The 27,875-nt window shown below is 32.5% G+C and overlaps 1 pseudogene; it reads right to left on the bottom strand.

Annotated features, from left to right (window-relative positions):
• Window positions 1-486: 486 nt before the first annotated feature.
• LOC133682943 (uncharacterized) lies at window positions 487-23,372 on the bottom strand (annotated as a pseudogene).
• Window positions 23,373-27,875: the final 4,503 nt, after the last annotated feature.

The raw sequence follows: 27,875 nt of genomic DNA, 5'->3' as shown, positions 1-27,875 counted from the left end.
AGCCATGGTTTTCGACATGGTACTCACAAGTTAGATATAGTTTATACCAATTTAGGGAGGCTTTAGTGGTGGAAATGGAAAAGGGCCGCATGACTTATGCTTAGCAATTTTGCATACATTTCTCTTAAGGGAATAGGTAGAGAAAGGAGTTGTTCTTAGTTTCTATGGTGGGCTTTTCCTGGGTTGTTTTTAGCTTGGTTTTTTGGTAGATTGGTGGGCTGGTTTACCAAAAAATGCTTAGTAAAGTTAATATTGAATATTTAGGAAGGTGGGGTCTGGTAGCTTCAACTTTGGTTGCTTTGGGTTTTGTAATTCTTTGTACCCTTATATCCTCCTTCCACATTACTCATCTCAACATCCTTTTTTGCTCTCAATAAACCCTTCTTCTCGGTAAATTTTGATATTCTACCAGCTCCTATCCCTCATTTTATTCTCTCAATAATAACAACGTCCTAAAAATATTAGGCGGAGCTACCCATCAAATAATCATAATATAGGGACTTGAAAGTATTGGCAAATAGAGTCACCATCTTTTTCTCCAATAAAGGTGGTTGTACATATATTTGCCTTGTCTTTCCATATATGAGGGCACTCCCTTACGGTTTCCTTATTGCTCTTTTCCATCACTATCAAGCTAGTTTGGTCTGAAGCAATGTCAATATTGAACTTGTATTGTTTCAAGAAAGCATCAGCAAGATCACTCCATTTCTTAACCTTTGTGTTATCCAAGGTCATGTACCAGCTTAAAGCAAAATCGATCAAGTTGTCTTGGAAGAAATGAATGAGCACTTTCTCATCATTAACTTCTTGATCACCACTATGTTTGGTACCAATCATATCTCAACTGCTCTAATAGGGTCATATACATCAAATCTTTCAACAACTCTCAATCTTTCCTCATAAACAAGCTACTTATCTTATTCAAGATGATCGAAGGATTTAACCTTATGAGATCCCTCATTGTTAGATTTATTATGGCCGACACTTGAGCAAGCATAATCGAAAGAGTCATCAAAATGCTTGTTGTTCCTTGTAGTCCAGTAAGGGGATTTGCCCCCATGTTTTGTGAGTCAAGGATAACTGGAGCTGTTGGCAGTGGTAACATTGTTAGCAGCTGACTAGATGTCCCTTTCCCAAACTGTGCTCATAGGAGTTTCTCGAGTAAGCTAGCCATCTAAGCCATATTATTCTTAATGTCTTCTAACTCTTTTTGGTAGTGGGCTTTTAAGGGGAGCCCTCTTTTAGTTCTTAATTCTTTTACGAAACCTAGTATTGTAGACTCTAACAGGGGACCTATATTTTGAGTACTTGCCATGCACATTCTATAATTTATAAATGCATATGGATGTATAATTATGCATGCTAATGTATGTTAGATATGGATTAGTTATACCCTGGGCTGATATATAGTCACCATTCCTATATAAACAGGTAGGGTTCTAATCCTTTTATAGTTGTCAAGACAATTTAATCTAAGCCAATGTTTAATAAAAATTTAATATACTCATCACAAAGAGATATTACTTAAAAGATTAGGTCTAAGCACTTTTTATTAATACTTGAAGAAAAATTTTACATTTGAAAACTAGTCTTCTCATCATCATCATTAACAAGAGGAATAAAGGCAAAGCCTTTGTTTTCTATATTCCTAAAAAGGAACATCAGTCTCAGTTATGCTTTGTTGATATCAATAGACATCCCTTCCACCATGTTGACCGTTGTTGGTGTCAATCATATGGTTGTGCAACTCAAACAGTCCATTCTTTTCTTCCAAATGTTTTACCTTAGCCTTTTCTTTGTTAAGCTTCTTCCCTAACAGGTTGATCTTAGGTCTCTAATTATTGAATACCCCCAACATCTTTTCCTTTGGATTTTGCTTCAGCCAACTCACTTTACAGCATCACATGCTTGTATAACCTTTTTATACTACTCGATCCGACTTTCTAACTTGGTTCCTTAAAGACATATCAGCCCTTTCTTGGCAATTATTGATATTAGTTTTCAAAGTCTTTAGCTCAATATTGGTTTGCATCCAATGTGTTCCCGATTCTCCTTTCTATTTCTTAGCTTGGTTTTTAGCTGCCTTTTCTTCTTTCAGTTGCTTCTCTAATAACATGATTTTCTTGTCCTTTTCATCCAGCTATTGCTCTACAAACTTTCTTAATTTCTTTTTAGTGAGGAGTTGCTCCTCGAGGGATATCCTGAAGGCTTTACTGGTGCCCACCTCCATTTGAAGCTTTTCCAGTTATTTTCTACTCTTCCTCCTTGTTAATCCTCTTTCTTTTAGCTGGTTTAATAGCTTACGAAGTCTTTATTTATACCCAAGATTCATGGGGATGGTGACTACTGATAGATTTCTTCACTTTGGATACTTTCTACTAGTAACTGGATCTCTCAAACCATCTAATTCCTTCTTGATCAATATCAGAAGCTTCGAGTCTTGTATGATGCTCACCACAACTTTCAAAGCATATTGGTCCTTGAATAACCTAGAGAATTGGGATAACCCGACCATTATTGGCATATGTTGTATGCCCCTAAGTTGCCTTACAACCAAAGCGGGCACATAACTGACATATCCAATCAGAAGCACCCGCCATCTTTGCCCACAACTCATTAAGCAATATGTCGCTCTCATCCACGAGGCTTTGCACTTCACTTCTTCTTGCGGGATTCTTTGTAGAGATATGAAGCTTTGATCAATTTGGCCAATTCAGTTAGCACTTGTCTTGCCTTTGGTGGAAGTAGACTTTGTATAGATTTCGAGGAAATTCAATTAGTAAATCATACTCTTCCAAAGTAGGACACATGTCTACATTTATAAAAGTGAAGCACCGATACTTGGGGTCCTAAAAATGCATCAAAGCTTTAATTGCTTAATTCTACACGGACACCTTTGTGATTTCCATTACCCTCCCATATTTATTCAGAAACTCATCCTCATTGATATTTTTATTTATGAGATTAGCCTTTTCAAGTCATTTCCGAAGCAACTCATATTTCTGATGAGTGGCAATTTAATATCATAATATCATTTAGTCTTAGACGATTCCTTTTAATAGTTGTAAGGATTCAGAATCCAACCCATATCCAATAGAGGTAATCTCTTTAATGGTGGCCATTTTATCAGCCCTAAGACCTGCAATGTAAGATGCTTTTTAGGGTTGAACATGTCTTAATGCTACAATGTTTAATTATGGAACATACATCCTACAAATAGGTTCTATGTCATTTTACATGAGACATTGAGGTAAGCATTATCTAGTCTCAAAAAGGTCTCTTGTTGTCCCGATGATTACCCTCATGAAGGTAATATGAGGGGCTCTATAAGTAGTGAGATGGTATGTGTATCAATCACTACCAATCAAAGCACTCAGCAAAGAATCAAATAGTTTTACAAACTTAAACTCTGACTGAAAGTTATAGTGTAATGACCAAGTTTTTCATAACCAAAATCGGAGGAATATATACATGTGTGCCACCACGTTACTGATGATTCTCACAATAGTATTCATGAGTTTATCATAATAGAATTCATCTCTTAATATAATGCAATACTCATGTAATTTCACAATATAACATTCTCATAAAAAAGAATACCACATACATACATTCATAACGTCATGTTTACATGTTCATACATTCACTTCCATGTTCCATTACAATTATCGATACAAGTCATTTCAGAAGTGTCGAATGGCAACTAGTACATTCACAACTTCCAAATACAAAACACCTAAAACATGTTATTACATAGTTCCTTTCAAAATATATGGACTTGTGAAAAGGGTTTTCCTACGCACCTAGATTGCGTGATGTCCCTGTTACAAAAGCAAAATGGATACAAGAATTATAAATAATCTAAAAATGACAACAGATAACTAAAAGCATATCGGCATTACTTCCGTTTATAATATAAGTGAGTATAATCCTTTTGTTACCCTTGCATACATAATGCAGCCTTAATATTTCCTTAACTATAATATCTTTACTCTCACATCCCAATCTTTCCATAGGTATGGTAAGGATTGAAGTTATTTCATTTGTCGTAGTTATTTTAATTCGTTTTATTATGGTCATCATTTGCGAGACCATTAATACATTTATCCACCATATTCTCACTCAGTCTTCCATCTCGAATGCCATTAACCGTAGATAATTATAATATACACACCCAGTCATCCATCTTAGATGTCATTAGCCATAGCTAGTCATAATATACACACCCAGTCATCCATCTTAGATGTCATTAGCCTTAGCTAGTCATAATATACATATCCAGTCATCCATCTTGGATGCCATTAGCTGTAGCTAATCACAATATTCAACCCGGTCATCCATCTCGGATGTAATTAACAGAAGTTAATCATAACTTCCAACTCAGTCATCTTTCTCGGATGTCATTAGCCAAAGCCAATCATAACATACACTCCCAGTCACCCATTTAGTATACCATTAGCCAAAGCTAATCATCAACATAACTCGGTCAACCTTCTTAGATGTCATTAGCTGAAGCTAATCACAATATACAATCGGCCATCCATCTATGATACCATTAGCCAAAGCTAATAATCAACATAACACGGTCATCTATCTTGGATGCCATTAGTCGAAGCTAATCACAACTTCCAACTCGGTCAACCGTCTTAGACACTATTAACCGAAGCTAATCATAACTTTTAACTCAATCATCCATCTCGGATGCCATTAGCCAAAACTAATCATGACGTACATGTCCGGTCATCCATCTAGGATACCATTAGCTGAAGCTAATCATCAACATAACCTGGTCATCCATCTCGGATGCCATTAGCTGAAACTAACCGTAATACTCATTCGAACAATCCATAACAATTTAGCATTCACTATAACTCAATAATATCTCTTTCATAATACTTATACAAAATTTCATGATAGCTTAACATTCATTATAACACAATAATAGATTCTTCGTAATACTCGTTCAAACATTCTATAAAAGTTTAATATTCACCATCACATAATAATATGTTCTTCATAATACTCATATAAACATTTCATGTCAGTTTAACATTTACTATAACACAATAATAGATCCTTCATAATACTCGTTCAAACATTCCATAATAGTTTGGCATTCACTATAGCACAATAATTGATCTTTCATAATGAATTCATTTCAGGAAATTAACATTATGCTAGAAAAGGTTGGAAGCCACCTACGTGTTCCTCCCGTGGGGTGTCCTTGTTTAGTCGAAAGTCCAATACTGGTCGCACCACCAACATAGCAATGGTCACATAACTCGTCACCATACATATTTCAAGAATACACATGTTCACATTCAAATATTCCACATATTACACAATCATATAAGGAAATCGCTACAGGCATTTAGGTCTATCGCAGAACATCGTTAGTGAAAACTGGTTCGCTGGTGACACCGAACTCGATGGCGAAAACTAACTCGTTGGTGACACAGAATTTGGCAGCAAAAAATAATTTGTTGGTAACACAAAATTCGATAGCGAAAACTGACTCGTTGATGACATAGAATTTAGCAATGCAATCCAGTTCTATGGCTAATGTATGAAATCATTTGCATACCTACTCTACTGTTAACTCATAAATCATTGCTGAAAACTAAGTCACTGCTGACCTAAAAATCATCAACGTAACTCAGTTTTATGACTAACACTAAAATCATCAGTGCACTTAAGTTACTATCGACTTAAAAATCATTGACGAAAACTGAGTTGCTACCAACCTAAAAATTGTTAATGTAACCCAATTCTACAATTGACATTGTAATCATCAGTGCATATAAGCTATTGCTGACTTAGAAATTATTGATGAGAACTAAGTAGCTGCCGACTCAGAATTCATCAACGTAACCTAGTTTTACGGTTGACACCAAAACCGTCAGCGCACATAGGCTATTGTTGACTCAGAAATCGTTGATGAAAACGGATTCGTTGTCAACCCAGAAATTGTCAACGTAACCTAGTTTTATGGTTGACGCTGAAATCATTAGCTCACATAGGCTACAACTAACTCAGAAATCGTTGTTGAAAATTGATTCGTTGTCGACCTAGAAATCATCAACATAACCTAGTTTTACAATTGACGCTGAAATCATTAGCGAATATAGGCTACTACTAACTCAGAAATCACTGACAAAAACTGAGTTGTTGCCAACCCAAAAATCATTAACGCAACCAAGTTCTAAGACTGCGCTAAAATCGTCAGCGCACCTAAGTTATTGTGACTCAGAAATCGTTAATGGAAATTGAGTCGCTATTGACCCAGAAACCGTTAATGTAATTCAATTCTACGGCTGACACTGAAATCATCAGTGTGCCTAAGTTACTGTCGACTCAGAAATCATTGATGAAAACTAAGTCATTATCGTCATAGAAATCATCAACACAACTGCTTTCATGGCTAGCGCATGAATTCCTCAGCACAACACGATCATGCTATCTATGTTTTCAATTCCATCATGCTAAATTCATCAACATACTAATAATTAATGCACTTCATACAAAGATATCATTTTCATCTTATGTTTTGTCCCTCTAGGGATTATGCAAGGTTCCTTCATTATATCCCCCTCTTCCCTTTGGTCGGACACTGATGTCCATTGACTCCTAATTTACACATGCAATTCTTCATTTTTATCACAAGTTAACCATAACAACATTTTACAAAAACACCTTCATTCACTTGGTTCATAACTATGTAATTTCTTCAATCACATAACAACATCAAGGCATCAACATAATATGGTTTCTGTTTTAGCTTTACCATGCTTCCATGGTTTACTAAGAACATAATTTTGCATTTGACATCATTTTAACACATTTCTATATAACTTCTTCAATTATATATATAGAAATTACATTATTTACACAAGTATGATTTTGTTCTTGGTTCAAGTATGTCCCTAAAAGTCTGGCAAGATTATCATTCATGCACTACTTCATTTCACACACAATTTAATCATCCCTTCAACTTAGTCAACCCTTCCCATGTTTACACATTCAATTTCATTCATTTTCTTTTGTAAAAATGATTTGCACATGAGTCCTTTCATCCTTAAGGTTTTGCTTAGGTCCCCTTTTTTATTTCTCCTTGGTTACAAGTTTTTGAGCTAAGGTGCAAGAACATTTTTTCTCCCATTTTTGGGTTGCCCCCCTACCTTTTCCAAACCGTGAGACAATCCTCAGCTGAGAGATGAAATTAGTCTTACCTCATATTTTTAACAAGTTCTATACAGGTTTCGATGGTCTGCTCTTCCTCTTCTTTTTTGTTTTCTTCCTCTACTCATTTGTTGTCCAGCTGGTCTGCTACACTTCCTCTCCTCTCTTATTTTCAATCATCAGCCTATCTCTCTCTAGCTTTCTTTTACTTAGACACTCATGCAGGAGATATGCAACTAGTGTAGGGGTTTTCTTTTTGAAGAGAGTGGTTGTTGTTGCAGTCAAAGTTGCTGGCCAATTTTGGGGGAGAGGAAGAGTCATCTCTTTTTCTCCCCCTTATATTTATACCCCTTATAAACGAGTAGGGTGTTTGTAGGCTAGTTTAATTCATTCTTGTTCCTGCTTTGGTTACTCTAAAATCAGTTATCCTTCTCTAAACTCTCTCTTAAAATAGGCCGGTTTGCTCCTCAAAATTTTTACTTAGCATAGTTAGTCCTTCACTTGGATTTTTAGTCAGGTCTTACAATCCTCCTCTAGATTTTTCTCCAATGTTAGTCGGTATATACCCTCAATTCTTCCTAGTATAAGTCAGCCAAAGACAAAATATATCGGGTTTTACATAGGTGTTACACATCAGTCATTACTCCCCCACTTAACCTAAAGTTTCCATATATGTGCATTCCAAAGCGAAATATCACAAATATACTAGAGATGCATGAAGACATTCATCCATATCAAACATACATGCATGAGTAGGTTAAACCATGTTAAAGTGTAAATAAGTAAAAAAGTAAGCAAAATGCAAAAATTTAAACACATCAGATAACATAAACAACATAAAACACACAAAATTTAGTACAATCCCTAGTGGAGTCGTCATTCTATTATAAGTGCCACACGCGACGTGACAAGTTGTCAAGGAGACGCCACCTAGTTATTTAGTTTAGGGTCATTAGGATACGTAGATGAACTGGTCTTACGTAAAATTCCAGGGTAAAGGACTCGTTATGGTTAGGGAAGGTATTAGCATCTCCAACGCACCTTACTTAGGTAAATTACATTGTGTGGCCTGGATGTGGTTTAAAGGTGTTGATGGGTTCTTAACTGGTGGTCCATCTATGGCTCAAAACTATCAATAAATCTGGCATTTTGAATTTATTATGGGCCATTATTCCAAGGTAAATTCTTATAGGAAGAATCCATATAAGTGACATGATAGGGTTCACCTATCTTGGAAGCCGAAAGTATTTTCCACAACTCATATATTGTGGTGAAAAATACTTTCAATTAAAATTGTTAAATATTCAAAATAATTCTGCAAATTTTTCTTGGTACATGAATATTAGCCTACTTGTAGGTCTAATATTTATACCAGAATGTTGACAATTAATTTTCAAGAATTTAAATTTTTAGGGTTAGTGAAATATTGGCCAAAGTTTTAAGGAATTTTACAAACTTATTGTAAATACCAAAAATGCAAAAAAAAAACAGACAAATTTTCTAAAACAAAACTAAAAATATTTTCTCTCTCTCTCTCTCCTTTTAAAACATAATTTTTGTAAGGATTGGGCCGTATGAAACAAGCAAAAAATCATTTATTTTTGAATATTTTTTTACCCGACCAAGTTGGCTCAAAACTTTTAGTTCGACCATAAACCGAACCAAAGTCCACTGTTTGAGCTAAAAAACAAACTAAAACCTAAATAGAAATCCAAAACAAATCAAACTGTCAAAGCGCGTATTCTAGGGTTTTATCTTCATCTGAACAAAAAAGAAATATAAGAAAGACGACATTAAAATGAGAGAATATTAAAATGAAAGAATAAAGTATAAAATAAGAAAAGTATATGATATGGTAGTAGTTTAATGCACATAGAAATTAGAAGAGTACATAAAAATATTTCTTTTTATAAATATCACAAACAAGATCCAAAAATAAGATTCGTTTGATAGAATGAGATCTGAGGATCAACTGGTAACGAAAGAGGGGATAACTTGTTCCTTGAATGATTCTTTCAAAAAATTCATCTATTGGATTGATGAGTCGTCATCAAAAAACTCACAGTTCATATGGTTATTAAGACTAAGAAGGAATAACCAAAATGAGTTCATGAATTTACCCAAGTCAGGTTATGGACCGATAAAAAAATTTTGATCTTCAAAACCCATTAGAAATTAAAAGGGGCAGTGTACAAGAAATCAAATCATACATAAATGATAGAAGTTTCGAAGGCCCTGAAACTGCTATGAGGTGCTCAGAAATGGTTGAAGAAGTATTTCTGCAGGGATACAACAACGTATTGGACCTGAATATGTTGGTCCTTTTGGAGTTCTTCAAGCTCTAGCGGATGGAACAAAACTACTTTACAAAAAAAAAAAACTCAAAAACTCTATCACAACCTAGAAAAATATAAAACATGAACAACGAAGAACATTTTATATAAATCCAGCAACATAGATTTCAAATCAGACCATATATGGACAAACCAAAGACATAGACATGTTAGAAATCATGCAAGGATCAATAATCTAACATTAATGCACTTCGATTATCATTCAAAAACCATGATTTTTTCAAATTAGGTTTCGGTTCAAAATCAAAATTCTAGGATTAAAACCTATTAAAACATGTTATTGATGAAAATAAACTCTAGATTATTGACTAATCAAATTGCCCAAAGAGTTTTGTGCAAAGAATTTAACCAAAATTGATCCAAAATCAAAGGGTTAAGGTAATGTTTTTTCTATAAACACGAACACTACCCAGCAAACCCATAAATGAAGATCAAGCTGCAAAACCCAGAAAATGGCTTTTTATGCCTCTAAAACATACTTTCTTAGTTCCAACAAACAACATTACCATAACAAAGCATATTTGAATCAAAAGAACTAACAAATAGCATCAAATCATCAAAATTGTGAAACAGATACCAAATCCAGGTATTATCAACTTAAAACAACATATCTGTTCATGCAATATAGATTCAAAATTAGATTTTTAAACTCATTTTGGTCATGAACAGACTTAGCAAATCCAGGATAAATATCAATGCTTCAAAATGCATTGCTTAAGTTAAACTAAAACAACATTATTTTACCAAGAAGAAACAGCTTAAATAAAAGACTTTTACTACATTTAAAACATCCAAAAGAGCTTCAAAAAACAAATCAAGCTATTATAGTAACAAAAGGGGAAACCACAACACTACTTGCCAAACATTCCAAACTCTATCTTCATGTTTGTAAACATAAATACAGACCAAATAACAATAAAAAATAACACAAGCAAGCCACATGGACTCCACTTTTAGATTAAAAAGTAATACCTTCAAGTTTCTAGAGTAGCTACTACCCTCTTTGCTTTTCCTTGTCAAGCTTTGCTTCCATAAGCGTGTTGCCCATTCAAAACTTATGATCATTGTGCTAGGTTGTTAAACCTTCACACATAGAGTTTCTTTATCAATCTTTTCTCTATTTTTTTTCTCATTTTTCTTCTAATTTTCTAGGGGTATGTATAGGGTTTTACTAGGGTTTTTGATGGATTCAAAATGGATTGATCAAAGCTTAGCCCTTTGATCACCATGAGATGGTTTTGGAGTACGTTTTACAACTATGAGCTCTATACCTTTTGTTTGGATCAACCCTTGCTCAAGTTGGAGGTTTGTAGCATCACATTTGTTTGTTTGAAAGTGTCAACCCGATCAGTTTTGAATAAAAAAATACAGTGATAACTGATTGAAGACAAGATGTTGTTATGTTCTTTGAAAAAAATGAGATGTAAACATTTAATAAGAGTATATGATCTTTGTAGATAGGGTGTTTATTAGGTGAATGGTGGTAGTTACAACCTTAGAGGTGGTCGGAAATGCCACCACATTCATTCCATAAAAGTGCCTACTCGATCAGCCAAAACAGCTTAAGAATAAACTAAATAGTGGCTGAACAATGCGTTGTCTAGGCTAAACACTAGAAATTAGAGTTTTTGATTTATAATTTGACAAATTTCACTTTAGTCCTTGTTTTTCAAATTGCTTTTAATTACACTCGTATTTGCCTCCTAAACTCTTAATTACATGCAATTTCACCCATCCCAAACCCAATCACTAGCCCCAAAGTTCAACAATATTTTTATCTTGGTCTTTAGTTTCTAATTTTTGCACTTGGACCCTTAATTCACCATGTAACTTATAATTTTCTTCAATTTAACCCTTGATTTGGTTAAATCTAGCCCTACAATCACCTGTCTTTTTCAGTTTTGTCTTTGGTTTTGGATTTCTTCAATCAAGTTTCTAATTACCCATCGAACTTCAATATTTATGCAATTAAGCCCTAGATTTGACCAAATTAACTCTTTAAAATTGTCATTCAACCCTCATACTTTAATTTCTTCCAATTAAAGCCTAAATTGACTTCAAAAATAATTTTTTCTTTCAATAAAGTCCTTAATAAAAGTAATTATGCCTTCCAGAATTCTTATTGAATCCATACCTATCTATATATCCCAAATAAAAATATTTTCACCAATGGGGCCTTTTTATAAATCAGAATTAGGTTGCTAATTTTGCCAATTTTATACGTTTTGGTCCTCCAACTTTTCTAAATATCACTTTGGTCCTTCACCACCAACTTGGGAAATCTTCTAGGCTTTCTTCATGTATATCCTCATGTATTTTGGATTTTTTTTTCTATTTTTCTCTTTCTTTTCTTGATTTTTCGTGGGGTCAAAAGGGGGTTACAACACACCCTATCTAGAAAACCACAAAACTCAATTCCCAACTAATCAAATATTGAAGGATACAATTAAAAAGAATAATAATTATACAAAAGGATCCTAAAACAATAGCATTAAAAGAATGAGGATCAAAATTAAAATAAAAAAATAAAATTTTTTTTTGATTTAAGGTGAAATAAAAAAAATCAATTTAAAAAAAAGACCTAAAGAATAAAAACAATAAAAAAAAATAAGCATCAAATTGGGAAAATATAATGTATCACAAATTGGAATTGAATGATCAAATTGAAGAAAAACAATTCACAAAACGACGAAGAACAAAAGGCACAAATCAATAGAATAAAGACCAAAGTTGAAATCTAACACGATCAAAGAGTTGATGTCTTATCCATGTGCAAGAGTGTCAAAGTAATAAATAACCCGGCAAGACCGGAATCGAAATACAGGGAGGTCAACTATATAAATTACAAATAAAGAAAAAGATTTGAAGAGAATAATAACAGAAAAGGAGTTGAAGAGAGTTTGGAGATGTGATATTGGTGTAAGGATTAAACAATGATAAAATAGATGTTAAGGTTAGAGGATTCACTAATGATATTTTAAATAAATATAATATAAACTATTTTTATTACTCAATTGGAAACCACACACAAAGGATGTTCCAATCGGATGATTTATCATTATTAGCTCATTATAAATTATTAACATGATCATATTAATCATCTTATCTAAGTAACACCATACTTATAAATATCATCAGACATTCATGTTGCTAGCTTATGTTAACAACAAATCAAGTTCCTATAATAATAACGATGTCGTCCGAAGATTATGAAGGGTCAAGCATTTGATGTACCAAGTGTTATACAACACAAATCTAGATTAACCATTTAACAAGCAAGGTATTAAGAATAGTAAGAAAAAAGATAAAACATGTTAATAATAATCTTTCTTGGATATAAACATTAAAGTACATATTGAGTTTATATTATTCATATTCTAACACCACTAGTGAAACCTTTTCACCTTGACATAATTAACTTAGCTAAACATAATGAAGAAGAAAAACATAAATAAACAATATAAGAACATAAACATGATATAAGTTAAGTAAGTATAGGAAAGGAAATGAAAAAGCATAAACAAGATATTAATATAACAAGAAAGAAAACTTGAATATTATAAAGAGAGAAAGCAAGAAGATGATCTTGATTTGAAAAATAAGATGACTAAATACATGGCAAATGCCTCCTTTTATATGCTAAAATTTGAAACTATTGATTGGTTGACAAACTATTTAGTTGGTGGCCAACCATTGACTTGGTGGCCAACCATTGACTTGGTGGCTGGTTTTTGACATTGTTGGCTGCTGGTTATTGATATTGTTGGCTGGTTATTGATATTGTTGGCTGGCCAAAACATCATTGCTAACATCAGAATTAGAGCCCAATTTACTCATGAAAGTTATGGGCAATTGTCTCAGTTTTCCAACAAAAAAAACCAGAGCTCATTTGGACTTCTAGAACTCGACATATGAGCTGTAAACCGAACAATGTCTGAGCTGCAGGACAGATTCCGACTTCTCTGTTGATGCAAAGATTTGAACTTGAAAACAGTAGAATTGAGTCTTAGACTCCCATGAAAGTTTTAGGTCTATGTCTTAGCTTTCTATACATATAAAGTAGACCTAAATCCAAGGTCTACAGCTTCAATTATAACCCAATAACCGAATGGTATTCCAATTTGAATTGAACCAACATCTCTTCTCTAAGTTTAGTCCTCTTTTTATCTCTTCACTTTCAATAGTTAATCACATCAAACAATCCTTTGAATTGTGAGATATAACTGTATTAAAAATAAGCATTTACTATAAATTAAAGATATCTTATATTATCAGACTTGTTATTATAAAATATGCTTTAGTTAGGGAATTTAATGATACTTTAATGCAATATCATGATATAAAACCATAATGAGAATGCACTTTTAAGTACTAATCACACCCCCCAACCAGCTTATTACTAGTCCCTAGTAATCAAAGAGTTAAAATAGAAAAACAATTTATAAGTTTCACAAAGCAAGACATTCATCATTCAACTTCCATTAATCTATCCAAATAAACAAACTCTCATTAAATTTATATATCTGCTTCACACTGTTGAAACAAGATATTAATAAACCTTCTTTTTATAGACTCAATGTATGAAAACATAAATGATGAAGCTTTTATTGGAAGAAAATAATATTACTTTCTAATGTTTTTCTTAGGTTAAATCCCTTGGGTTGGGATTATTATTTTTTTTCTTTTTTTCTTTTTTTTTGGTATATATACATATAACTTAAACACAATGCATCCTTAACCTATATAGCGAGCTTACGGCTAATAACTCCCAAACCAGTTAGTCTTAGGGCATCAAATGTTGAGACACCCTTACGAACTTAGTAACTCGGGTTGCAGATACTGATATGTAGATAATGCAATGTTTGATTCCCTTAAGCTTTCTCCTCAACCCATGTAACAAGTATTGAGCTAATAGCTCCCAAGTAAGTTGACTTTAGGGTACTAGGTGTTAAAACACCCGTCTGAGCTTAATTGCTTAAGTCAAGGAGGCTACGAAACCAAACTTATCTACTTTTTTATTTATTCATTTTATTATCAATTTGTTTTTTTTTTACTATCCCTTTCCTTTAGTTGTTACCTTTAACAAAAGAACATAAATAATGTAATTATCCAATGTGCAACCCACAATTATATGTTAAAGTGTGTGTGTGTGTGTGAAAATGAAGGTTTAGGAATTGTTAAACGAGTATATGAGTAAAATCGAGTGATAATGATGCGAGAGTTTGTAAACCTGAATATTTCAAGAAGTATTCTGATAGACCTTGTTAAGAATATTTACTAAGATGCATCTCAAGAGTCATTAAAATTCCTTCATGACTCTACCATCCTAGTAACAACAGTTTTGCAAATGGTTTTAATAATAGAAAACATAGTTAATTTTTTTTTAATATCAACTACTACCCTCTCCCCCCAACCAAAGCGAGACATTGTCCTCAATGTTCTAAGGTAGAAAGATAGAGTATAGAAGATATCACCTGAAACAACGACTACTGACAAACCTAAAACATACTTAAACAAATATAAGAAAAAAAAATATGCTATAAAACCAAAAGACACAAATTCTTACAAATTAAGGCTCAAATCCAATTTAAGCTTTTTACGGCTTTCCATAGTTGACCAATTTATGCGACTCATGAAGGGATCAATTACAACGATGAAATATTGTAGGTGGTCAATCAATTGTTCAGCAGTAGTAGCAGAGATTATGATTTGTCGAGCCAAAGATGTTAGAAATTTGTGTTCCACAGCTTGATTTAAAAAAGACAACAAATTATCATAAAAACTATTAACATTTAACAAACCTATAGGTTTATGGTGAATGTACAGTTGGGCTCAAGAGGAAATATGAAAGATCTCTTCCAATGTACCCAGACCACCTGGTTAGGCAATAAAGGCATCAGCATGGTTAAACATTACAGTCAATCATTCAGACATTATTGAGACCTGTAATTCCTCTCCAATTGTTTTTTCAATGATGTCCCCTTCAGCTAAAGTTTTGAGGACGACCCCCAAAACTTGACTGCCTCCTAAAAATACAGCTATTGACACACCCCCCATCAACCCAAGGCTGCCTCCCCCATACACTAAATAAATCTTTCTCTCAGCTAGTACCCGACCAAGATGATTTGCTGATTCTAAAAACTCATTTTCTTTCCCACGACTGGATCCACCAATAACATAAATTTTGTTTAATTTAGGAACTGAGGAACCTGTCATTTCTACACACTTCTATATCTATTGAATGAATGGGTTGAGTAGAAATGATGGGAAGGAAGAGAAGATTTTATAGATCAGAAATTGAAAATGCAATCATACCACCTATATGTAAGCTAGCTGGAGTCTCTCTCTCTCTTTCTCTTTTTCTCTCTTTTTTTTTTCATTTTTTTTAAAACATGTGTATGTACAAGCGGTTGTGATTGTGGCTCACATCTTCCCTTGGTTTTACATCTAAGAATGGCTTAAACGCCCTCTATAGGTCGGGGATAGGCTTCCCTTCCAGATTTCTTAAAAACTGATAAACAGGGTCTTTCTTAGTCAGATTCTCAAGACTAAGTTGATCATGTTCTTTATGAAAATGAGGTCATAAATCATGAATTGCACGATGCAAATCTCTACTAGGATGCATCTCAAAAGTTAATAGAAGATTATCTAAAGACTCCTTACTCAGGCCATCCTTTATGAATTGTATTTTATCTTCACAGTTTATAGATATCATTCCTAAAGAACGATATTTTGCATTACAAGTCCATCTAGCACATAGGTGACAAACTTTTAGTCATTTTACACGATGTTTCTTTACAAAAGTGTTTGTACCTGTTCCAAGCATGTATGAAATGAAAGAATTTGAGGACTCACCTGATAATCAAACCTTTGCTTTAATCATTCAGTGAATATCTTTAGGAATTTCATGGTTTATTAACAACCTCAATCTTTCACACCTAGCACGATAATTTTTGTAATCGTATTCTGAGGTAGAGTAGGAAAATACTTTTTTAATTTTTCAAGAGTGGTGTCCATTTTCAAATGAGAATTGGAGAAGAGATGCAGAGAAAAGAGAAAGAACAAGGAATTGAACAAATATATACACAGATATCAGTTATCATGGAAAACTGAAAGAACCGATTTAAGAGTCACGGAGTACTGTTATCCGCAATTTGACCGAGGTTAGAGAAAGCCTAGCAAAACAAGAGTCATACCAAAAAGAAACACAAAAATAATGTGAGAAAAACAAAATAATCAACCTTTATATACATGATCATTCAAACCAATGGATTCAATTTCACTAGAAAAATTATCCAAGTAAGCTTTCAAATGATGTCCATTTACCTTAAAAACATTGTCATTCTTTGGATTCTCAATATCAAAAGCCCCATAAGGATACACATGTTTCATAATAAATGGACCGCTCCATCTTGATCTTAGCTTTCCAGGAAATAAATGGAGTCGAGAATTATAAAGCAAAACTTTTTTACCAACATCAATTGTTTTTCTCAAGATTCTCTTGTCATAAAACTTTTTTATTCTTGCTTTATGAATTTTTGAATTCTCATATGCATCATTTTTTTATTTCCTCAAGCTTATTTATTTGCAACTTACGCAGCTGGCTAGCATCATCCAGGTTTGAATTGAAAGTTTTAATAGCCTAATAAGCTTTGTGTTCAAGTTCCACAGACAAGTGACAAGGTTTTCCATAAACCAACCTATAAGGTGACATACCTAATGATGTTTTAAAAGCAGTTCGATAAGCTTAAAGTGCATCATTAAGTCTTAAAGACTAATCCTTCCGATTATGGTTTACTATTTTTTCCAAGATTTGTTTGATCTCCCTATTAGCAAATTCTACTTGGCCATTTATCTTGGGGTGATAAGAGGTGGCAACTTTGTGTGTGATTCCATATTTCTTCATTAAAGACTCAAATGACTTATTACAAAAATGTGTTCCACCATCACTTATCATGACCCAAGGGATTCCAAATCGACTCAAAATATTTTCTTTAAAAAACTTGATCACTATTTTATAATCACTATCACGACTTGAAATTGCCTCTATCCATTTTAAAACATAGTCTACAGCGACTAATATGTACAAAAAACCAAATGATGGAGGAAATGGACCCATAAAATCTATACCCCAACAATCAAAGATTTCAATGACAAGAATAGTATTTAAAGGCATCATGTGACATTTTGAAATAGATCCTAACTTTTGACAATTTTCACAAGTTTTGCAGAATGCATGCATGTCTTTGAACATGGTGGGCCAATAAAATCCACATTGTAAGATTTTTACAGTTGTCTTTCTTGATGAGAAATGACCCTCATATGCCTCAGAATGACAAACTTTAAAGACATTACTTACCTCATTGTCGGGAATGCATCTTCAAAATATTTGATCAGGACAATATTTGAATAAGTAAGGGTCATCCCAATAAAAGTTCTTCACTTCGTTCAAAAACTTTCTTTTGTCTTGGGTACTCCAATGAGCTGGCAAATGTCTTGAAACAAGAAAATTAACAATACTAGCAAACCAAGGCATTGTAGAGACAGAAAGTAAAGATTCATCAGGAAAGTAGCCATTGATTGGTGTGATGTCAGATCTCAAATCAGTTGTCAATCTTAACAAATGATCCGCAACAACATTTTTAGTGCCTTTCTTATCTTTGATTATGATGTCGAATTCTTGAACTAACAAAATCCACCGCACCAATCTAGCCTTAGAATCCTTATTAGAAAGAAGATATTTCAATACTGCATAATTGCTAAAAATAACAACAGGTGAGCCAACAAGATAAGATCTGAATTTTTCATATGCAAATACTACTGCAAGTAATTCCTTTTCAGTGGTAGTGTAATTCATTTGAGCATTATTTAAAGTTTTACTTGTATAGTAAATCACATAGGGTTTCTTATCTTTTCTTTGTCCTAAAACTGCACCCACGACATAATCACTAGCATCACACATTATTTCAAAAGGTAATGACTAATCAGGAGGTTGAATGACAAGAGTAGACGTAAGCAAGTTTTTAAGTTTAACAAAGGTTTTTTCACAACGTTCAGTCCATTCAAAAACATTATCCTTTGTTAAAACGTTACTCAATGGCTTAGATATTACACTAAAATATTCGATAAACCTTCTATAAAAACCAGCATGTCCTAAGAATGATCTAACCTTTTTAACAGATTTTGGTGTTAGCAAGTTGGCAATTAACTCGATTTTAGATTTGCCAACCTTAATTCCTATTGATGAAACAATGTGATCAAGTACAATGTCGTTTGTTACCATAAAATGACATTTTTCCCATTTCAGCACAAGATTCTTCTCTTCAAACCTATTCAAAACCTTTTCGAAGTTAGTTAAACAATCATCAAATGAATCACCAGAAACAGAAAAGTCATCCATAAAAATTTCAAGAAAACGTTCAACCATATCACTGAATATGCTAAGCATGCATCTTTGAAATGTGGTTGGTGCATTACATAATCCAAAAGGCATCATTCAGTATGCAAACGTACCAAATGGACATGTGAAAGTGGTTTTCTCTTGATTTTCAAATGCAATTTCAATTTGGTTATAACCTGAATAACCATCTAGAAAATAATACAATTCATGACCTACAACTCTTTCTAGAATTTGATCTATGAAAGGTAAAGGAAAATGATCTTTTCTAGTCATTGAATTATGTTTCCTATAGTCAATGCACATGCGCCAACCAGTAATAGTCCTAGTTGGAATTAACTCATTCTTCTCATTTGTTATCACATTAACTCTAGACTTTTTAGGTACAACTTAGGTAGGACTTATCCATTTGCTGTTAGAAATAGGATAAATGATTCCATTATCTAGAAGCTTAATGACTTCATTCCTCACTACTTCTTTCATATTAGGATTAAGCCTTCATTGCATTTCTCTAGAGGGTTTAGCATTTCCCTCCAAATAAATCCTATGTGTATAAATCAAATGACTAAGTTCTTTTATGTCAGCTATGGTCCATCCTAATGCATTTTTGTTCATTTTCAGAGTCTATAATAACTTACTTTCTTGATGAACATTAAGTTTGGAAGAAATTATTACCGGAAAAGTTTCATTTTCTTTCAAAAATGAGTATTTGAGATTAAATGGTAATGGTTTCATATTGGGTTTTGGTGGTTGAACACTTGAAGGTATGGACTCAATTGATCGTGGTGGCAATTCCTTAATTTTTGGTCTCCAATTATTTGCCTTTGATTCTTCCTGAAAATAAACCATTTGCAAATCTTTAGATTCATTAAACTCAGTTTCACTGGAAGTATTTTCAAATTGATCATAAATTAATTATTCAATAAAGTCTACTTCTTGTAAATCATTATCATCTCCAGGTTGCTTATAAATGTTAAAAACATTCATCTCCAATGTCATGTTTCCAAAATATAACTTCATCACTCCATTCCTACAATTAATCAATGCATTACAAGTTGTAAGAAATGGACGTCCTAAAATAACAGGAATTGAATTGCATACTTCAACAGGTTGTGTATCCAAGACAATAAAATCCACAAGAAAGATGAATTTATCAACTTGTACTAACACATCTTCAACTATTCCTCTGGGCACTTTTACGGATCTATCAATAAGTAAAAGAATTACAGAAGTTGATTTTAACTCACCTGGATTGAGATTTTAAAAAACCAAATATGGAAGTAAATTCACACTAGCTCCAAGATCAAGTAAAGCTCTGTCAATTTTATGTTCTCCAATAAAGCAAGAAATTGTAGGACAACCAAGGTCTTTATATTTCAAAGCATTATTGTTCTGAAGAATGGCACTTGCTTGTTCGGCTAAGAAGGCTTTCTTTTTCACATTCAGTTTTCTCTTTACGGTGCGCATATCTTTCAAAAATTTAGCATAAGACGGTACCTATTTATTAGCATCTAACAAAGGTATATTGATCCTTACTTGTTTGAAAGTTTCAAAGATTTCAGAGTCTGGTCAGATTACACATACCTCGATTAATTTTTTAAAACTCTAAAATTAATGATTAGATAAGCTTCTAATGACCATGAGATTTATAACACTCGAACTAATGACTTTTAGAAAACAAATCAAATGACTGATCAGTTAAACTACACCTTTAAAGTTATTTTTAATCATTCTTATATCAGGTACGATGAGATTTTTTTGGTGTTTTAAATTGTACAAATTGTGAAATTAGCAAATTAAACATCAAAATTTGACTGTTTAAAAAAAATTAGTAATATAGTATACTTATATTTCATTGTACTTTTATATTTATTAAATTTTACTATTTCTAAATAATAAGAAAAATCTCAAAATTATTAAAATTAGGAGGTCTTGCCGAAATTTTTGATATCTAAAGATCTAACAGTCCACATAGCAACTAGTTTGGTCATGGCATGAGGAAATGGAAGTGCTGGTAGGGAATCAGTCTCCTCCTTGCAATGTTTAGGTTCAACCCTTTCCTTACCCTCAAATACTAACTCATCTTCTTTCTCATAAGGTTCAAGAATGGGTTTTTCAATAACCTTACCACTGCGGAGAGTAGTAGGGACTGATTTGACTTGATCCATATGTTGGCTTCTGGAACCACTTGCACTTGAATTGTATTGCCCTTTGGGATTTTGATGGGGTTGAGGTGGAAACTTACCTTTATCCTGAAAACTAAGAGCAGATATGAACTTTGCAAGAGTATCTTTTAGATCTGTCATGGTTTGAGCATTTTGAGTGTTGATTGTCTCTTGCTTTTCAATGAATGCATGCAGTGTTTCCTCAAGATTTCTTCTAAGAGGGGGAACATAAGGAGGTGCATATCCATGAGAATTTTAGAAATTATGATGTGCTTGAAATGGTGGATGTGAAGTTTGTGCATTGTTGTTACCTCTTGCTTAACCACTTTTTATGTTCGGCTTGTTTTAACTCGCAAGTGCACGAGTATGCGATGTAGTAATTAACTCAGTATGATTGAGGTCATATCCACAGAGAGCTAGATCTAGAAATTAAGCTAGGTAACAAAAAAACTTAAAAGAAATTAAATTCACAGTAACTTGGTTGAAAATAATTGATGGATTTGTTTTCAAAGATGAAAAGGTGTAACTAGATTTTAAATGACAAGAAAAAGTAAGTCTTGGTCCAATGGCGATGTATTGGTGATTCCTTCAACATATATAAGATAACTCAACCTAATATCAACGATGGTGATATTAGATCGGAAGATATTACAATGAAGTTTAAAAAGATGAAGATTGATTATTGCTTAAGAATAAACAAGTACTTTCATATTAAGTAAAATATTGAATCAAGCAATCTCTATACCAAAACTAAGGTTTGTGCATAAAAATTCAAGATTATAACATTACCTAAATGATTTCTAAAATTTCTTTGCAATAATAAAACATTCATGAAGAAAATTTGAAGATAAACATTAAGATTCATTCATATCTTAAAGAACTCACCTCAACCACCATCATCCTTGATTTGGATCCAAGAAAGAGATTAGCAACCATGATTATATATAAGAACACTTCAATAAACATGAAATAACTTGAATCAAACTGAAATAATAAGTTTTACAAACCAAAGAACCGAAATCTACAAAGAAGATCACAACACAATTTCAGTAAAAATTCTAACACAAATCTGACTCTAACTTTGGACAGCAATTCGACCCTCTTAGAAGCTTCTTCTGGATATGGCTATTAGAGACATATTTATAGGTCATTCTGTTAGCTTTCCATATCATTAAAGCATAGCACATTCAAACATCTAATTCAAAAGGTATGGGCAAAACTCCAAAAAGTGTTCTGGAAAATCAAATCAGGCCAACTGGAGAACACTTTGGTGCACGTTTTTCTTCCTCCTTTATGAGTTGTCTCTTTCTTCTTTTTTACCTAAAATAATATGAAAATGTCCCCTCCAGCTTTTTATCCATGTGCTTGCCCTCTTGGATCAATGAATTACCCAAAATAAATCAAATGTTATTTGTTCTGTGGACATGTAAGATCATGGATTGTGCTTGGGCTGATTTGGAGACTGATTTGAGGTTGATTTAGGGCTAATTTGGGGCTGAATTTAAGCATCAAATAAGGATACAAATGTACCTATTATTTGGGCTAATATTGATATTGAAACCTTGAGTGTTTGATGGTTGAAGTTTGTACACAACATAAGGCAAGTTTGGGCTTGAAATAGATCATATGATATTCTTTTCTAGAATTGATTTTTGGGGCAAATTTGGAGCACTTATTTGAACCAAGATTTGCTTCAATCTTCAACTAAATTTCTCTTCAATTCTTTGTTCCGAATTCCAACGTTGAATTTTCTGAAATAATTCATTTAAGCTCCAAAAACCTATCAAAACATTAAAAAAAACTTCATTACTAAAAAGCACATCAATTATTATAAAAAAACTCAGATAAAAACAATAAATACATATGTACAATAAGAGACTTAGTGATACTTTTGATGCATAATCACCACTCTTTCAACTGAAATTTGGGTGATTTCTCTAACCAGGGTTGTACGTTTGCGAGTATGAGTTATGACTTAGCCTTTGTAAACTATTGAAAGCATTGGCTTGTTCATTGCGACATTCCTTAAAAGAAGGCAAAGTTGGATAATCATTGGTTGAGTGTTCATTAGTTTCACAAATTTGACACACAATTTCTTGAACAAATTTTAATTGACCATTTTTTTTTATTCTAATGCCTCGACTTTTCTAGCTAAAGATGCAAATTTGGCTTTAAGGTCATGATCTTTCCTAAGGTTGTACATACCTCCAGTAGATGTATGGGGTTGAGTTTTACCTGGAGCCTCACAAATGCCTATAGTGTCCTAATTTTGAACATTTTCAACTAGCAAGTCTAGGTACTCCATTGCTTCATTAGGATCTTTATTTTTAAAAGTTTCATTGCACATCAATTTCACCATTTGCCTATCTTTAGGTGTTAACCCTTCATAAAATTGTGAAACCATTCTCCATATTTCAAAACCATGATAAAGACAGGTATTAAGCAAGTCTTTATATCAATCCCAACACTTGTAAAATGTTTCTCTTGGTTTTTGAATGAAAGTGATGATTTGTCTTTTGAAAAAGTTTGTTCTATGAGAAGGGAAAAACTTTTTTAAAAACTGTTGTTGCATTTCATCCAAAGCATGAGTGGATCCTGATCTAAGATTTTGTAGCCATGTTTTAGCCTTATCTTTTAATGAAAAAGGAAAAAACTTTAATCTAATGGTGTTCATACTACAATTTAAGTCATTATAGGTGTTACAAACTTCTTCAAATTCTCTTAAATGCAAGTATAGATTTTCTAATTCTAAGTTGTGAAAAGTTGGTAAAAGTTGAATAATACCTGGATTAAAATTAAAATGAGATGCATCAGAAGAAAAAACTATACATGATGGTGTACTTGTTCTTGTTGGATTTATGTAATCTTTAAGTGTTCTAACATGATTATTCTCATTATTCTCATTATGAATTGACTGGTTATCTTCTTTGGCCATGTTTCCAATGAATGCCTTGCTTTATGGAACTTGCAAATTATTTTTATATTTTAACGCTTTGATTACTAGGGACTAGTAATAAGCTGGTTGGAGGGTGTGATTAGTACTTAAAAGTGCATTCTCATTAAGGTTTTATATCATCATATTGCACTAAAGTATCATTAAATTTCCTAACTAAAACATGTTTTATAATAACAAGTCTGATAATATAAGATATCTTTAATTTATGGTAAATGCTTATTTTTAATGCAGGCATATCTCACAATTTAAAAGATTGATTGATGTGATTAACTATTGAAAGTGAAGAGACAAAAAGAGAACTAAACATAGAGAAGAGATGCTGGTTTAATTCAAACTGAAACATCATTCGGTTATTGGGTTATAACTAGAGCTATAGACCTTGAATAGGTCTGATTTATATGTATGAAAAGCTAAGATATAGACCTAAAACTTTCATGATATATATATATATATATATATATATATATATAACAACATGGCATTTTGAATTTGATCGTACCCATCAAGTCTCCACTAACCACTGATTGTGTCAAGTTTTTAGCGCCAATCTGCTAAAGAAAACTGTACGTGGTCAATGGAGACTTGATGGGTACGATCAAATTCAAAATGCCATGTATATATATATATATATATAAACTTGACACGATCAAAGAGTTGATGTCTTATCCCAAGTGCATGAGTGTCGAAGTAATAAATAATCCAACAAGACCGGGATTGAACCACATGAAGGTTAACTATATAAATTACAAATAAAGAGAAAGATTTGAAGAGAATAATAACAGAAAAGGAGTTGAAGAGAGTTTTGGGGTGTGATATTGGTGTAAGGATTAAACAATGATAAAACAGATGTCAAGGTTAGAGGATTCACTAATGGTATTTCAAATAAATATAATATAAACTCTTTTTATTACTCAACTGGAAACCACACACAAAGAAGGTTTCAATCAGATGATTTATCGCTATTAGCTCATTTCAAATTTATTTTTGATTGAAGGGTTAAATTGAAAAGAAAAATAATTTAATAAAAGAAAATAAAACAATTAAAAGAATCTGGATCAAAATTAAAAAAAATCAACTTAAAAAAGGACCCAAAGAAAAACAAACAATCAAATGAATAAGGACCAAATTGAAAAAAAAAACACATCACAAATTAGAATTGAAGGATGAAATTGAAAAAAAAATCCACTAAAGGACCAAGAAAAAAAGTAGAAATCAAAAGAATAAGGACTAAAGTTGAAATCCCCATAAATAAAAGAACAACTCTAAAATTTTGAATGATCAGTGCAAATTTTAAGGGGATGAGAAAAAAAGAAGTATTATCGGTGACAAACCGTCTTACTAATGTCGTCTTGCGCCTCTTTAATAAGAAGAGGATGTTACGGCGATTCCAACGGAATGGATAAGGGGTATTTTCACTGTCGAGAGGCGTCGCATGAAGAGTGTGAGTGCCTACCACACTTTGGTGCGTGCATTGCACATACCATCTATTTTTTGCTTTTTTCTTATATTTTATATTTATTAGAATATCAACTTGCTCTTCATCCAATCTCATAATAAAAAAAAAACAGAATGAAGATATAAAAACGTCTCTAAATGCTAGTTTTAAAAGTTTTGCTTTTAATAATTGTTATGTTTAATTTTATTTTAGAAGAAAATATCTGAGTGAAATTAATTTGTTATGTTGGTTGTTAGAAACATTATTATCTACCTAACAATGCAGCATCACATTTATGGACAGCTTGCTCGCATGGTCATCTCTTTCCCTACAGTTACTTTTTTCATATCACCACCTTTATTAATTGTTAATAATTATGAGTTTTATAGCAGTACGAACTTAAGATACCGTACAAGTGCAACAATTTGCATTAATTCTAGTGAATTGCTAGATTATATAAGAAAAAGAAATCATTTTGTACAAGGTAAAGGGATTCACGAAACTCGAGAGTTAGAATTGAATTAATCCCCAAGATAGGTGGGACAATGTAAAGGAGATGACCAGGCGATAGCACGTGCTCGTGTTTCTAGGAACTGAGGCAAGTCCATTTGCGTGAGCTCCTTGGCATGCTGTTTTCCTGGAACCGTTGGACTCGACGAGGGTCGCCAGAACTTGATGGTGTTCGCAATTTATTATTTATCCAGTACTCCTAACCAAATGTTGTTGGGAGCAATAAATGGAGAAATAAATGGAGAGATTTATGGAGTGTCTAGAAGCAATGGAGACATTTATGAGATTATTCAGAGGTTATGGTTATTTTTAAAATATATTTTATTTAAAATAATATTTTTTATTTTTTAAAAATTATTTTTAATATTAGCATATCAAAATAATCTAAAGAAATTAAAAATTTTGATTTTTTTTTAAAATACTTTTAAAATATATATAAAATAGACAAGCTCTTATTCGGCCATCCCATTTTGTTGGATATACAAATACAATGCCCAAATATACATCCATACATACATATATTAAAATTATTATTATTTATTTTTAGTATTAATACATGAAAAATATTAAAAAAACATTAAATTAATATTTTTTTCAAAATAAAAACACTACAAACATGACCTAAATAAAAACAAACATGTCAATTTCAGATACTAACAATATTTTAGTCTACTTGTATCAATATTGTCTCGTATTTACGAAGTGTAATCGTGCTCTATGTGTGAATAATTTTTTTATAAGATAATGTTAATTGGTACATGGCAATGTCTAGCTAATTAACAATTTAATTTTTTTTTTATCATAATCTAATGATTTTATGATCTCAGGTCCACCATGACCAAGTAAGTGATACATTAAAAACTAAATTATGGTTAATGGATTATTTACTAAAAAAACATATAGCTTGTCAAAACAAGCTAGAAAAATTAGAAAAAGTAGTTTATCATGAAGAAATCTAAACTCAAGAACTCTTATAAGAAGAAGAGATGCTAATAACAATTGAATTATAATTTATTAGCTATGAAATCTTGAAAACTTCATACATGAATAGGTTTTTCACTGCTACATCTAGGTTGTGGTGATTGAGTTTGAAAGTGAACTTTTCTTTCTAGACTTTATGTTTTTTGCAATACAAGTATACTATCAGAACAAGGGACCTGCCGATGTTTAAATCAATAATTATAGGAGGAGAAAATAATATACATAAAAAAAAAAGTGAGGAGCAACATAAAAATGTGTTGGTTGAATGAAATGGTATGTAATTCTCAACTTGACTAGCTTGCTTGAATGCTTTACTTGGTAACTATATATATTTATAGACATTTAACCATGCCAGTTTATCTCATGAAGAGTGATGTTATAGATACCTCAATGAGTAGAGCAATGATGGAGAGTGATATTATGGTGAGTAGAGAAAAATGAATATCATTGGTGGAGAGATTGGTTTCGTCAATGACTTATGATGCTTGATATGCCATTGGTAAATAAATTGGTGCTTTTACTCTACGTAGAAAATTTTTATACACGAAGTGTGTCATGTTTACATATAAAATTTGAGTGCCTACCTGCACAGCAAATTTGTGTGCGTGCACTAATTGGAACTCGAGAAATACATTGAAGTAACAACCCGACTTTTTCAAGGCCAAAATCGCTGGAATTTTTTTTTATTCGATTTCTGGATGTTTTTCACCACATCATTCTTCATATTTATCATTGCATTTTGTTCATTAACAAGGCACAATTTGTATAGGATAACGTAAATCAACATTCCCATAAAACGGATTCTCAATACACATGCCCATAATATTATTTTTTCCATACTCCTAGATTTACATTACATCATATTGACATACTCATAAATTCACATTCTTTCTCTAAT

The sequence above is a fragment of the Populus nigra genome, chromosome 2 (assembly GCF_951802175.1).
Source record: "Populus nigra chromosome 2, ddPopNigr1.1, whole genome shotgun sequence".
NCBI classification, from domain to species: domain Eukaryota; kingdom Viridiplantae; phylum Streptophyta; class Magnoliopsida; order Malpighiales; family Salicaceae; genus Populus; species Populus nigra.
The sequence above is the reverse complement of the archived record's forward strand: the minus strand, read 5'-3'. Positions and strand labels throughout refer to the sequence as shown.